The 12,631-nt window shown below is 42.8% G+C and overlaps 1 protein-coding gene across 2 annotated transcripts in view; it reads left to right on the forward strand.

The window, feature by feature from the left end:
- The first annotated feature begins 5,943 nt into the window (after positions 1-5,943).
- The window catches only part of HSD11B1 (hydroxysteroid 11-beta dehydrogenase 1), an 84,884-nt gene continuing 78,196 nt past the window's right edge, over positions 5,944-12,631 (forward strand). The window contains exon 1 of one of the 2 annotated variants that reach the window (XM_053704689.1): positions 5,944-6,082. The gene's annotated coding sequence lies outside the window, so the exon portion shown is untranslated. Of the gene's footprint in view, positions 6,129-12,631 lie in introns of both variants that reach the window. The other variant, XM_053704690.1, reaches the window with a different exon arrangement.

The raw sequence follows: 12,631 nt of genomic DNA on the forward strand, positions 1-12,631 counted from the left end.
AGGATGAATTGTCCCGAACTGACATGCCCCCCACTCTAGAGGGTTTGATAAATCTAAGCATCACAATAGATAGACGCTTACGAGAAAGACAACATGAAAGATCATATCCTGATTCTTACACAAAGAAAACCACTAGTGTTACACCCTCTATCTCCACTGCTAAGACACACTCTGAACCAATGGATATTGGGTTTCTCAAAGCCCCTTTAACTGCACAAGAAAAGACCAGAAGGAGAGAAAATAATCTTTGTCTCTACTGTGCATCAGATGAGCATACAATAAAAGAGTGCCCAGTTCTCCAGAAATCTAACAGGGGTAAGTCCCTATCTTTTTCCACCTGTTGCAATACTTATGATAATAGAAGTGCCTACTGTAAACTTTCACTTCTTTTCCAGTGGGATCTCCATCGTCTCCACGTCCCCGCAATTATTGACTCAGGAGCTACTGCTTGCTATATTGATAAAGAATATACCCTTAGAAATAAAATTCCACTTATGCAGAAAAAGTCTCCTGTTTTATTAAGAGGAATTGATGGTAACCCTATTTCATCAGGTCCAGTAGCTTATCAAACTATCCCTCTCTTAGTTAGTTCCACAGATCATCACAGAGAATACCTTACATTTGATGTAATCTCCTCTCCTGTATCACCGGTTATACTTGGTTTAAATTGGCTAACTTTACATAATCCTAGTATCTCCTGGGACACTCTCTCTGTAACTTTTGACTCAAAATTTTGTTTAACAACTTGTTTCCCTATCAGTATTATGCATACTTCCACCACTGACTTAGATTTCCACCTACCTAATGAGTATAGGGATCTTGCTGATGTTTTCTCCAAAACTGAGTCAGAAACACTTCCACCCCACAGGAAATACGACTGCCCCATAGAGCTAGTCCCTGGAGCACAGATTCCTTATGGCCACATTTTCCCTCTATCTAAACCTGAACTTACACACCTTAAAAGTTATCTTGAGGATAACTTAAGGAAGGGATACATACGGCCATCTACCTCACCAGCAGGTGCCGGTATGTTTTTTGTAAAAAATAAAGACGGCAGTTTACGCCCTATAGTTGACTACCGACAGCTTAATAAGGTTACAATAAAAAATCGGTACCCCTTACCGCTTATCCCAGAGTTAATAGAGAGATTGGAAGGGGCTACATTTTTTACAAAATTAGATCTAAGGGGAGCGTACAATCTAATCCGAGTAAGAAGTGGTGATGAGTGGCTGACGGCTTTTCGTACTCGCTACGGTCTGTACGAATATACCGTAATGCCGTTTGGGCTATGTAACGCCCCAGCCACTTTCCAGCACCTAATAAATGACTTATTCAGAGATTTTCTTGACGTTTTCCTAGTCATTTATTTGGATGACATTCTGATCTATTCAAAAACTCTAACTCAGCATATATCACATGTCAGACAGGTACTCTCAAGATTAAGAACTAACTACCTGTATGCAAAACCTGAGAAATGCATATTCAATTCGAATAAAATAACCTTTTTAGGCTACGAAATCAGTTCTATGGGTATACGTATGGAGGAAGCTAAGATTCAGGCGATTATTGATTGGCCTATCCCCAAATGCAGAAAAGAGGTTCAGAGTTTTCTCGGTTTCGCGAACTTCTATCGCAAATTTATCAAAAACTTCTCTAATATTGTTAAACCCTTAACAAATCTTACCAAACAAAATATACCTTTCCATTGGGATCATCTTACTCAAGAGGTTTTTGATCATTTAAAAACCAGGTTCACAACAGCCCCTATCCTCAAATTTCCAAATCCTGATTTGCCTTTTGTTCTCGAGGTAGACGCTTCTGATGTCGCCGTGGGAGCCGTGCTGTCTCAACGCCAAGCCCTAGATCAACCTCTACATCCAGTGGCTTTCTATTCTCACGGGTTGTCCCCTCCTGAACAAAACTATCCTATTGGGGATAAAGAGCTTCTGGCCATTAAGATGGCACTCGAACACTGGCGACATCTCTTGGAGGGTACCAAGATACCAACTTTAATTTATACGGACCACCGTAATCTGCAATATCTCAAATCTACAAAGACTCTTTCAGCTAGGCAAGTACGATGGAACCTTTTTTTTTCTAGATTCAATTATCAAATTGTTTACCGTCCCGCAAACAAAAATCATAAGGCAGATGCACTTTCAAGGCTTCCAAATTATATCCGCTCAAAGTCCTCAGAAGAAAGCATTATACCTCCTGAAAATTTTATTTCCTTCGTTATTGACTCTGAATCCTACCTAAAAGGAGAACAAATACATGATACAAACAAACCTTTACAGCTACTACAGAAAAGACATAACGGTCTCTACTATTTTCAGGACAAATTGTACATTCCACCCACTCTCCGTCAGATGGTTCTTGAATCCTCACATGACTCTGTACTCGCAGGTCACCCTGGTGTTAGGAAGACTCAAGAACTTTTAGGAAGGAATTACTGGTGGCCAGGTATGTCGCGAGACGTGAGGACCCATATACTCTCCTGTAGAAAATGTACCATATCAAAAAGGTCAAAACATTCTCCCTATGGATTATTACTTCCTCTTCCTACACCCAGTAGGCCTTGGCTAGATATTGCCGTTGACTTTATCGTTGACTTACCTAAATCATTCAATAACACAACCATCCTGGTTATTGTTGACTTATTCAGCAAAATGTGTCATTTTGTTCCATATCACAAACCTCCCACAGCATCCGAATCCGTTCAACTTCTCATCTCTAATGTCTTCAGATATCACGGAATACCTGATAGCATCACCAGTAACAGAGGAACTCAATTCTCTAGTAAATTGTGGTCTGAGTTTTGTAAAACCTTTGGAATAAATAAAAGATTAAGCACGGCATATCATCCTCAGTCAAATGGCCAAACTGAAAGGTCAAACCAGTGGCTAGAGCAATTTCTCAGGACTTACTGCTCATCTCAACCTCAAAATTGGTCCACTCATCTACCATACGCTGAGTTCTGTTATAATAATACTGTCCATTCCACTACAAAAGAAACCCCTTTCTTCGTGAATTATGGGTTCCATCCGAGGTTTCAAATTCTACCCAATCTTCAGACTCCTTCATTGATTGTTTCAGAACTAGCAGATGTAATCTCTTCTAATTTCACTACCATAAAGGCCCGTATCGATGAGGCTAAGAGAATCCAAAAGTATTACTACGATAAGAAACGGACTCCACCACCGGTTTATTCTGTAGGTGACTTGGTGTGGTTATCCACGAAAAACCTCAACATGAACACTCCTTCTAAAAAACTCTCTCCTCTGTTCATTGGGCCTTATCCTATATCACATATCGTTAACCAGAATGCTGTTCGTCTTCGACTTCCAGATTCCTTCAAGGTTCACTCAACTTTTCACGTTTCATTGATAAAACCATACAGAGCTCTCAGGGATTCTCTTCCTTCTTCATTGGCTGTTCCCTTGGTAGTGGATCCAAATACCGAATATGAGGTACACTCCATCCAGGACTCAAGACTTTCCCGTGGAATTCTCCAATATCTGGTTCGCTGGAAGGGCTATTCTCCAGAGGATGATTCCTGGGAGCCTGCCTGCAACATATCTGCTCCCAGACTTGTTGCCTTGTTCCATCGTAGGAACCCAGATCGTCCTCGACCCTGAGCACCGGAGTTGCTCCTTGAGGGGGGGGGGGTCCTGTCAGGATCCTCCTAGCTGACAACCTATTTTTTTTGTGTTGTTATACTGTTTCTTTAAATTTCAATTATCTTTTCCATTTCACCCTATAAATTTCCCAGTATCCTTTACTTCATTGCTTGGTATTGGATTTTCTCCTGATCTAGCTACTGAACAACTCACAGTTGTTATTACTTTAAAACCTCCTTGAACTTTGTGTAATTCAACTTTAGTCAAGTTCTAAAGTTATTGTTCTCACTCGCCTGCTTACCACACTCAGGCTTCGCTATTACCGCTATTCGTAGCAACATTACTACGTTCCTTCCGGATCTCCTTCTACAGCCAGCAGTACTGGGATTCCTCCGCGGTGACGTCACACGCCAGCTGCACGGAACTCACCAGCTCCTCACTGCTTCTACCGCTCCAGATTTTTTACACGCAGGTCAGTCCTCTTGCCTTCCTGAGTACCGGAACAAACTCTCAAGTAATCGCTAGCTTTACTGTTGTCATAAATATCGCTACTCCACCAACGACCTGTGTGTGTATATATCTAGTGACATACCATATTCTCTTATTTTTGCTTTAAGAAAGATTTGTTACTACTAATGCCGGTTAAGAATACATTTACTGCCTAAATATATTTTTGCCTATTTTTCTTTTGCATATTATGTTTTTCATATTGGTTTGCAGAATAGCTCCCTGCTGCACATATTTCACACTGTGATACAAGATGCAGGAATAGAGTTCTATTTACCATCATTCCAATTACAACAACTGCTATTTGTTAATGGGGTTTGCAATCACCTTTCAGGTGATTCATTTGCTCATCCCACACAATCTAGCCACAAACCATATAGTATAAATATCTCAGCAGCTGAGGCTCACAATATTTGTAACACTTATTTCTTTAGTGTTTTAGTTCGCCTGACACTGTTATCTTGTCTCCCATAGGTAAGAACGTTTAAAACTATGTATTGTATTCTATGTCAGAGAACATCCTCCCCTACCAATCACCCCACTTTGCAATTGCAATTGCTCCTTTATCTATACATGTGTATTGCTGTTGATGTATAATTTTTAAAACTGTACAATGTTACACATAGTGTTGCCCCTCTGACCCTCCCTCCTCCACCACCCTTCAGCACCAGAAACTCCCCCCTCCCTTCTACTCCCCTTTCCCTCTGTCTCCCTACCCTCACCTTTCCAAGCCCTGTTCTCTACTTTTCCCCCTTCCCCCCCCCCTTCCCGCCCCCCCACCACATCCCTTCCTCTCCCCTCCTCCCCCCATCCTCTCCCCTCCCCTTCCCCCCCATCCCCTCCCTCCCCTCACCTTCCTCCCCCTCCCTCCCTTCTCCCCCCCCCCATTTTCTCCTTTCATCCTAACCCCACTTTTCTCGCTCTTATCCCCCTCCTGTCCCTGCGCACCCTCCAACCACTCTCCTCTCTCCCCTCTAGGGGTTACTTTTTCTGACGTCTCTCACCTATCTGCTTCACTTATGTTATACCTTCCCTCCTTTCCATTCTCCCTCAGTCTCTCCCCCCTCTCCTCTCCCCACTCCCCCCAGTCCCTTCTTAGACACTCGCTATGTGCCCTCCCTACCCACTTCACCCCCCGACCGCACTTCCTCTCATGGGATCGAAACACTTCCTCGGAATTGCAAACGCCCTACACTTTCCCCCTCCCCTCTCACCCCTCCCCTCTCCCCTTTTCCTCATACTCACCTACCTCCTAGCCTCTTTTCAAACCCTGGTCTAATGTCCCTCCGTCATAACCGCTACTCTTACCCTGCCTTGGTCTACCCCTTAGATCCTTTCAAAATGGAGGCTCCTGCCTTGTAATACAAAAAATGTTAATGTTTATTGTTTGCATAGCATTGGTGTACTACCCCTACTTGCTATAGTTTTTGTTCTTGTTCTTGTTACAGGTTGGCACATTGGTTGATAGCCTACTAGAACCAATAGATAGAAAAATACTATCTATTGGCCGGACCCAAAAAGGTTCTGCTTTACTACACTTACCCCGCTACTCTCTTTTTACCCAACTCCTTTACTAACTTCTCTCGTCCCTCCTTTTTTTTTTTTTTTTCTTCTTCTCCTATTATCGCCATAATCATGCAGCCCAGCAGGGGCGTGTTAAGGCATAGGCCAACAAGGCCCGTGCCTAGGGCGGCAAATTTTGGGGGGCGGCACTTGCCCCCAGCCACTGCACTATGTGGCAGTCTACAAAAAAAATGATTTTGGCGGTTTACCGCCGAGCGGTTTTCACAGACATAAATTGAGGGAGTCATGCACGTGATCTCCCAGGCAGTAACAGTGAAGCGCAAGCTGAAATAAATACTATGAGCGGGCTTCTTAGAGAGAAGGTGGAGCTGCAGTTAAATTTGTGTTAAAGTGCCACTGCCCAGCCCCAGAGAAAACACATGCAGGACTAGGTAGGTGCGGTGTCAGTGACAGAATGAACATCCGACTGCTGAAATTGTAAGTGTTAGTGCTAACACGCAAGCTTGTCACACAGTTTTTAAATGTTATTTATCTGCCGATTGAGATCCGTTCTCCTCTATGCATTGCATTCCCATTCTGTTGTCAGCACACAGTCTTCAGTGTATATCACATCTACAGTCTCTGCCCACAGCATAATGCAGCACATAATCAGTGATTCTGGTAGTGATAAAGCTATGAGAAACCTTAGAAATCAGGGCTGACCGTGGACCCCCAGGCTGACAGTATAGAGGTAAATCCGAGCCAGTGGTAAGTGTATAATCCCCGCCCTCCATTACAGCATTACGTTTTGCTTGTTTACAATCCGATTCCATTGCAATGTAGAAAGAGCACAGGGAAGCAAACACTGCTTATTTCCCTGTCCAGAGTCAGTCCCTTATTTACTGCAGTAAGCCTGACAGCCCTGTTAATGTGTAATTCTTTGAATCCTGCATGGGCAGATGGAGGTGGAAAAAAAGCGTTCCTGAAGTGTAGGGAGATTCTTATTAGCATCCTGCTTCAGACACGGTCTGAATTAGTGCCCTGCTTCATACACTTGGTCTGAAGCAGGGCACTAAATTGGTTAAAACAGTTCTACTACGACTCCTATTGTAGAGGTAACAGCTGAGATTCTTCTCTCCCTGCTGCACATTTGTGTGTGATCATGTGACATCTGTTGCACAGGGAAGCTTGCGGTTTGGGAGAGAAGGCAGAGTACGTTTTCACAGCCTGTCAGCCTCTAAATTATCCTTTTTACTGCAAGTCAGGACCTTTCACTGAGTGTCAGAAGGTCAGATTTTACACACATTGGGCTGTACTAGAGAGGGGGCACGTAACGTTCCTGCAGATAGAATAGTCAAACAGCCCATCTTTTTACTTTACTTCTCTGATAACTCTTGCCATCTGTCAGATACGTGGAACTAACGCTGTATTCATTGACTAATTGTATCATAACCTGCATAACAGTCACACAATATCTGTGAATTATTTTAAAGTTTGCATTTAATTTTTTTTTCTTTTCATTAAAATGTTATGTTGTTTTTAGTCACTCTAACATATATTTATATTTTTAGTTTATTAAAATTGTGCTGAATTGACCATGACACATGTATGTGAGTGTGTGCCAGCTTGAGTATTTCTATGTATGAATATAATTATGTGTGTGTGTGTCTCAATGGAAGTGGGTATATATAGGACTGTGTGTGTTAAGTGTGATTGTGTGTTTCTTTAAGAGTGTGTATGCTCCTTTAAGTGGGTGTGTGCTCCTTTAAGTGTGTGTGTATGTGTGACCATGTGCCTGTGCTCCTTTAAGTGGGTGTATATGTGACACTGTGTTCCTTTAAGCATGTGGATAAGTGACCATGTGTTTCCTTTAAGTGGGGATTTTAAAACTGTGTGTATGTGTAACTGGGTATTCTGGTGTTCTATTAAGCAGTTGTATGTGTTCTTGTAAATGCGTGTTTTGTGACTGTGTATGTAAGACTCTGTGCTTGTCCTTGCAAGTAAGTGTAACCCTTTGTGTGTGACACTGAGGGTGTTTGTGACCAGGCGTGTGCCCAAACATTTGACTGACATTTGGTGAGTGTGTATGACCCTGTGTGTGTGAGCAGTGAGCAGCAATACATATTTACTGCTTGACTGATCTATTAAACAACAATATAATATTTTATATACATTAAAACTCAATAACTCAATCTGCTTGTTTAGTACCATATTTTACTATACCATGGTACCACAGTACAATGCAAGTCTAAATTTTGTTCACTGCCCCTTTACCTAGTTCCAGCCTGTTTTTGGACTGTGCACTGGCAGCAAAGTAATATCCTGGTGAACATTTAATTTGGAAAATAGGCCTAAAACTGGTGGGGGGGGGGGGGGGGGGTTGGGGGCAGCAGAATTTTTAGTGCCTAGGGCAGCACAAAACCTAAATACGCCACTGCAGCCCAGGATTAGTAAATTTCAGGATCATACCCTACAAATCACCACCATTAACGCTAAGGGATTAAATAATCCAGGGAAAAGGTCTATAGCCTTCAGGGAACTTAATAAACTGAACAGTCAGATACTCATGGTACAGGAAACCGATTTTCAAAAGGGAAAAGAACCAAAATGGTACAATAGACACTATCCGACAGCACACTTTGCCTCAGGCCCAAATAAAAAAGCTGGAGTAGGAGTTCTGTTTCACAGATCCTTACCCATCCAAATCTCACACACTGAAAAAGATTCTGCAGGCAGATACATTTTATTAAGAGGCCTTCTATATGGCCATCCAATCACAATCGTCAATATCTACGCCCCTAATCAGGCACAAACCGTCTTTTTCAGAAAAATAGCTAACTTGATTTTAGATCATTCACAGGGGATAGTCTTTCTAGCCGGAGATTTCAACACAGCCTTTGACCCACACCTAGACTCTTCAAGAGGGCCCTCCTGTATAACAGCTAAGAAACTAAAAGTCATTAAGAACATATTCCACAATCTTACACTCCATGACGTGTGGAGGACCCTGCACCCCTCAGACAAGGACTACACCTTTTACTCCAATCCCCACAACTGTTACACCCGCATAGATCACATACTCACAGACTCGCAGGGCCTCTCAATCTCCGGGGACTGCTCTATAGGCTCCATAACCTGGTCGGACCATGCCCCAGTGGCCCGACATCCCGGTCTCACAAAAAGTGTGGAGAATGGAGGATTCTCTTTTAAATGACTCACCATTCCTGGACTTAGTTCAGAATGAAACCACCGACTACTTCGCTTCTAACTCCCACTCATCTTCCTCCCGACAAATAGAATGGGAAGCACATAAATCCGTACTCAGGGGTATACTAATAAAACAAAAATCTAAATTAAATCGAATATCCAGAGACAAACACTCCAAACTCCTACAAAAGATTAGTTCACTAGAGAAAGCCCACAAAAAGGACCCTTCCAACGACTCTATCCTTTTCGACCTCACAGACAACAGACTGGCGCTTAAACACCACTTGACAGAATCATATCAACGTAAGGCGTTATATCTTAAACAATACTATTATGAAGGGGGAAATAAACCAGGTAAAATATTAGCCAGAAACATAAAGAGGAAGCAAATAAACACCTACGTCCACTCCTTAGTCACCCCAGACAGCAAAACAATAAAAGACAGTGTGGGAATAGCCGACACCTTCCGTGACTACTATGACAAATTATATAATCTAGAGAGTCGAGAGGCCCGAGACATACATGACACCGAAGATAAACTAGATCGATACTTTAGACATGTCCAGCTCCCCTCACTTGACAAGCAATCAGCTGACTCCCTATCTGCTGATATAACACTAGAGGAGCTCCAATTAGCCATAAAAGACATCCCTTCGGGAAAAAGCCCCGGACCAGACGGTCTCACCCCGGCCTACTTTAAAAGATGTATGGGGGTATTAGCCCCTCATATGTTGCACTTATTTAACAATCTTAAAGAGAACCCAGTACTAACAAGATCCATGTTAGAAGCACACATAACTGTCCTGCCCAAAACAGGTAGACAGGCCACAAATCCAAGTAATTTTAGGCCAATATCTCTAATTAACACCGATATGAAGATCCTTGCCAAGATCTTAGCAAATAGATTGAATAAGTTCCTACCAGAATTAATAGATAGAGATCAAGTTGGCTTCATCCCCGGGAGAGAGGCGAGAGACAATATAACCAAGGTGATTCAATTAATCAACCACGCAAAGGTGACGGGCACCCCTATGGTCCTGTTCGCAACAGACGCGGAAAAGGCCTTCAATAGGGTAGGCTGGCCCTTCTTGTGGAAGGCTATGGGGGAGATGGGTCTCCCACAGGCCTTCCTAAATATGGCTACTGCACTATACTCTGCTCCGAATGCGAGGGTCCGAGTTAATGGGACTTTATCCAACACACTCTTCATTAATAACGGGACTAGGCAGGGCTGCCCTCTCTCACCCTTACTGTTCGCCATATCAATGGAGGTCCTGGCACAGAAAGTAAGATCAAACGATAAAATTACAGGTGTAGGGGTGGGAGATATGGAATGTAAACAAGCTCTATACGCAGACGATGCGCTCTTTACATTAACTAAAGCCGAAACCTCAGTCCCGGAATTGCTGAAAGAATTAAACGCCTATGGAGATGTATCCAACTTCCGCCTTAACTTAAATAAATTGGAGCTCCTAAACATAAATACCCCTTCCCAACACTTAACCGCATTACATGCCCAATACCATATACCGCTAGCGCAGCAAAAACTTAAATACCTAGGGATTTATCTAACACCATGTGTACATGATCTATTTAAGCACAACTTCATCCCCCTGAAAAGCGAGATAACCAAGGATCTATCCAGATGGAAGAATAAACCCATTTCCTGGCTGGGGAGGATAGGGGTATGTAAAATGAATATTCTCCCTAGAGTTCTTTATGTTTTGCAGGCATTACCTATCCCTCTAAACGATGGCTATATTAAGCAACTACAATCCATAATAGAGAATTGTATATGGGCTAACGTCAGACCTAGGGTTCCAAAGAAAACCATGTACCTGCCAAGGGATAGGTGGGGCCTTGGTTTACCAAATGTATCTGCCTATAGAAGAGCGATTCTCTTACAGAGAATCATGGAATGGTCTCACAACAACCCAGACAAAGCATGGTTGCACCTAGACAGACAAATATTTTCACTAAATAATGTGGGTACATTGGCATGGATCTCCCCCTCACTTAGGCCGAAATATATACACAAATACATTATAACCTCAGAGACGCTTACAGAATGGGATAAGATCCTGGCAACTAGCTCACATATTTCATCTAAACACTCACCCCTTACACCAATAATTGAAAACCCGGGGCTCCCATACTGGAGATTGGGATTCCGTGTTTCCCAACCTTACGGTATTAGAGTGGGATCCATGCACTTTCTCAAAGAAAACAATTCCTTCAAATCACAAGCCCAGTTGGCGGAGATACATGGGGAGATTTTCTCCCCTTGGCTCAACTTCCATCAACTTCTCCATTACGTCTCTCACCATAAAAACAGGTCCGAATTGGGGCGAACCCTCACGCCCTTTGAGGAGCTATGTGTTCTATCCAAAATACCCAGACACCTCATATCTCTCCTATACAGAATCACCTTCTCTGAGGATAAAACGTCCCTTCCCTCGTATGTCTCCACCTGGAACAGGGAACTGTCCCGGGAGGTCGATATAGATTCTTGGCTGAAAGCTTTCACACTAGCAAAAAGATTTTCTGTGTCCTCGTCCATACAGGAGACACATTTCAAGCTCATCAGTAGGTGGTATCTTACCCCTACTAGGCTACACAAGATGTTTCCCAGTTTGAGCAGTACTTGTTGGAGGGGTTGTGGCGGTGAAGGCTCCCTCTCCCATATTTGGTGGCCATGCCCAAAACTCAACGCCTACTGGGCCGATATCTTCTTGATAGCGTCAAGTATACTGAATATACAATTAAATTGCTCCTTCGAGAGCATCCTGTTTTGCTCCCTGCCCTTAGTCAAAGATCCGGCCAAATTAGCACTCCTGCTGATTATGATCACAGGAGCTAAAAAACTTATCCCAAAAAAATGGAAATCCCAAGTAGTCCCTACTGTAACGGAATGGAGAAGAGAGGTTTCAGATCTACTTGCGTTGGAAAGATACCATTACCTTAAAATAGACAGATTAGACACACACGAAACGATTTTGGCTGTATGGAATGGCACCATACAGTAAGAGATTTTTGTTCTTATTTCCCCCCCCCCTTTTTTTTTTTTCTTTCCTCCTTCCTACCCTCAACTAATAATCCCCTTTCCCCTTCCCACACTATTTAACTCGCCAACCTTATACCTCTATCCTCAAAGGTTATTAGATTACTAGATGTTTTGAGACTAACGCTCAGTTGTCATGGCTTTCATTGTTAATTTACCCCACCCTTGTAGGTGGAGAAGTTGCGACCTTGATCACACGGTAAAAACTTATAACATAGCCTTATCAAAAAATTGAGAGCCCTGAAGTGTTGTATACATAGACTTTTGCAGCAATCAGATGTTTCTGTATTGATATGTATGTATGTATATGATCATTGTTAAGTTACAAATTTCATTAATAAAGCTCTTTTGAAAAAAAAAAAAAAAAAAAAGACACCTGTCCACAACCTCAAACAGTCACACTCCAAACTCCACTATGGTGAAGACCAAAGACCTGTCAAAGGACACCAGAAACACAATTCTAGACCTGCACCAGGCTGGGAAGACTGAATCTGCAATAGGCAAGCAGCTTTGTGTGAAGAAATCAACTGTGGGAGCAATAATTAGAAAATGGAAGACAAACAAGGCCACTGATAATCTCCCTCGATCTGGGGCTCCACGCAAGATCTCACCCCGTGGGGTCAAAATGATCACAAGAACGGTGAGCAAACATCCCAGAACCACACGGGGGGACCTAGTGAATGACATGCAGAGAGCTGGGACCAAGGTAACAAAGGCTACCATCAGTAACACA

The sequence above is a fragment of the Bombina bombina genome, chromosome 3 (genome assembly GCF_027579735.1).
Source record: "Bombina bombina isolate aBomBom1 chromosome 3, aBomBom1.pri, whole genome shotgun sequence".
NCBI classification, from domain to species: Eukaryota; Metazoa; Chordata; class Amphibia; order Anura; family Bombinatoridae; genus Bombina; species Bombina bombina.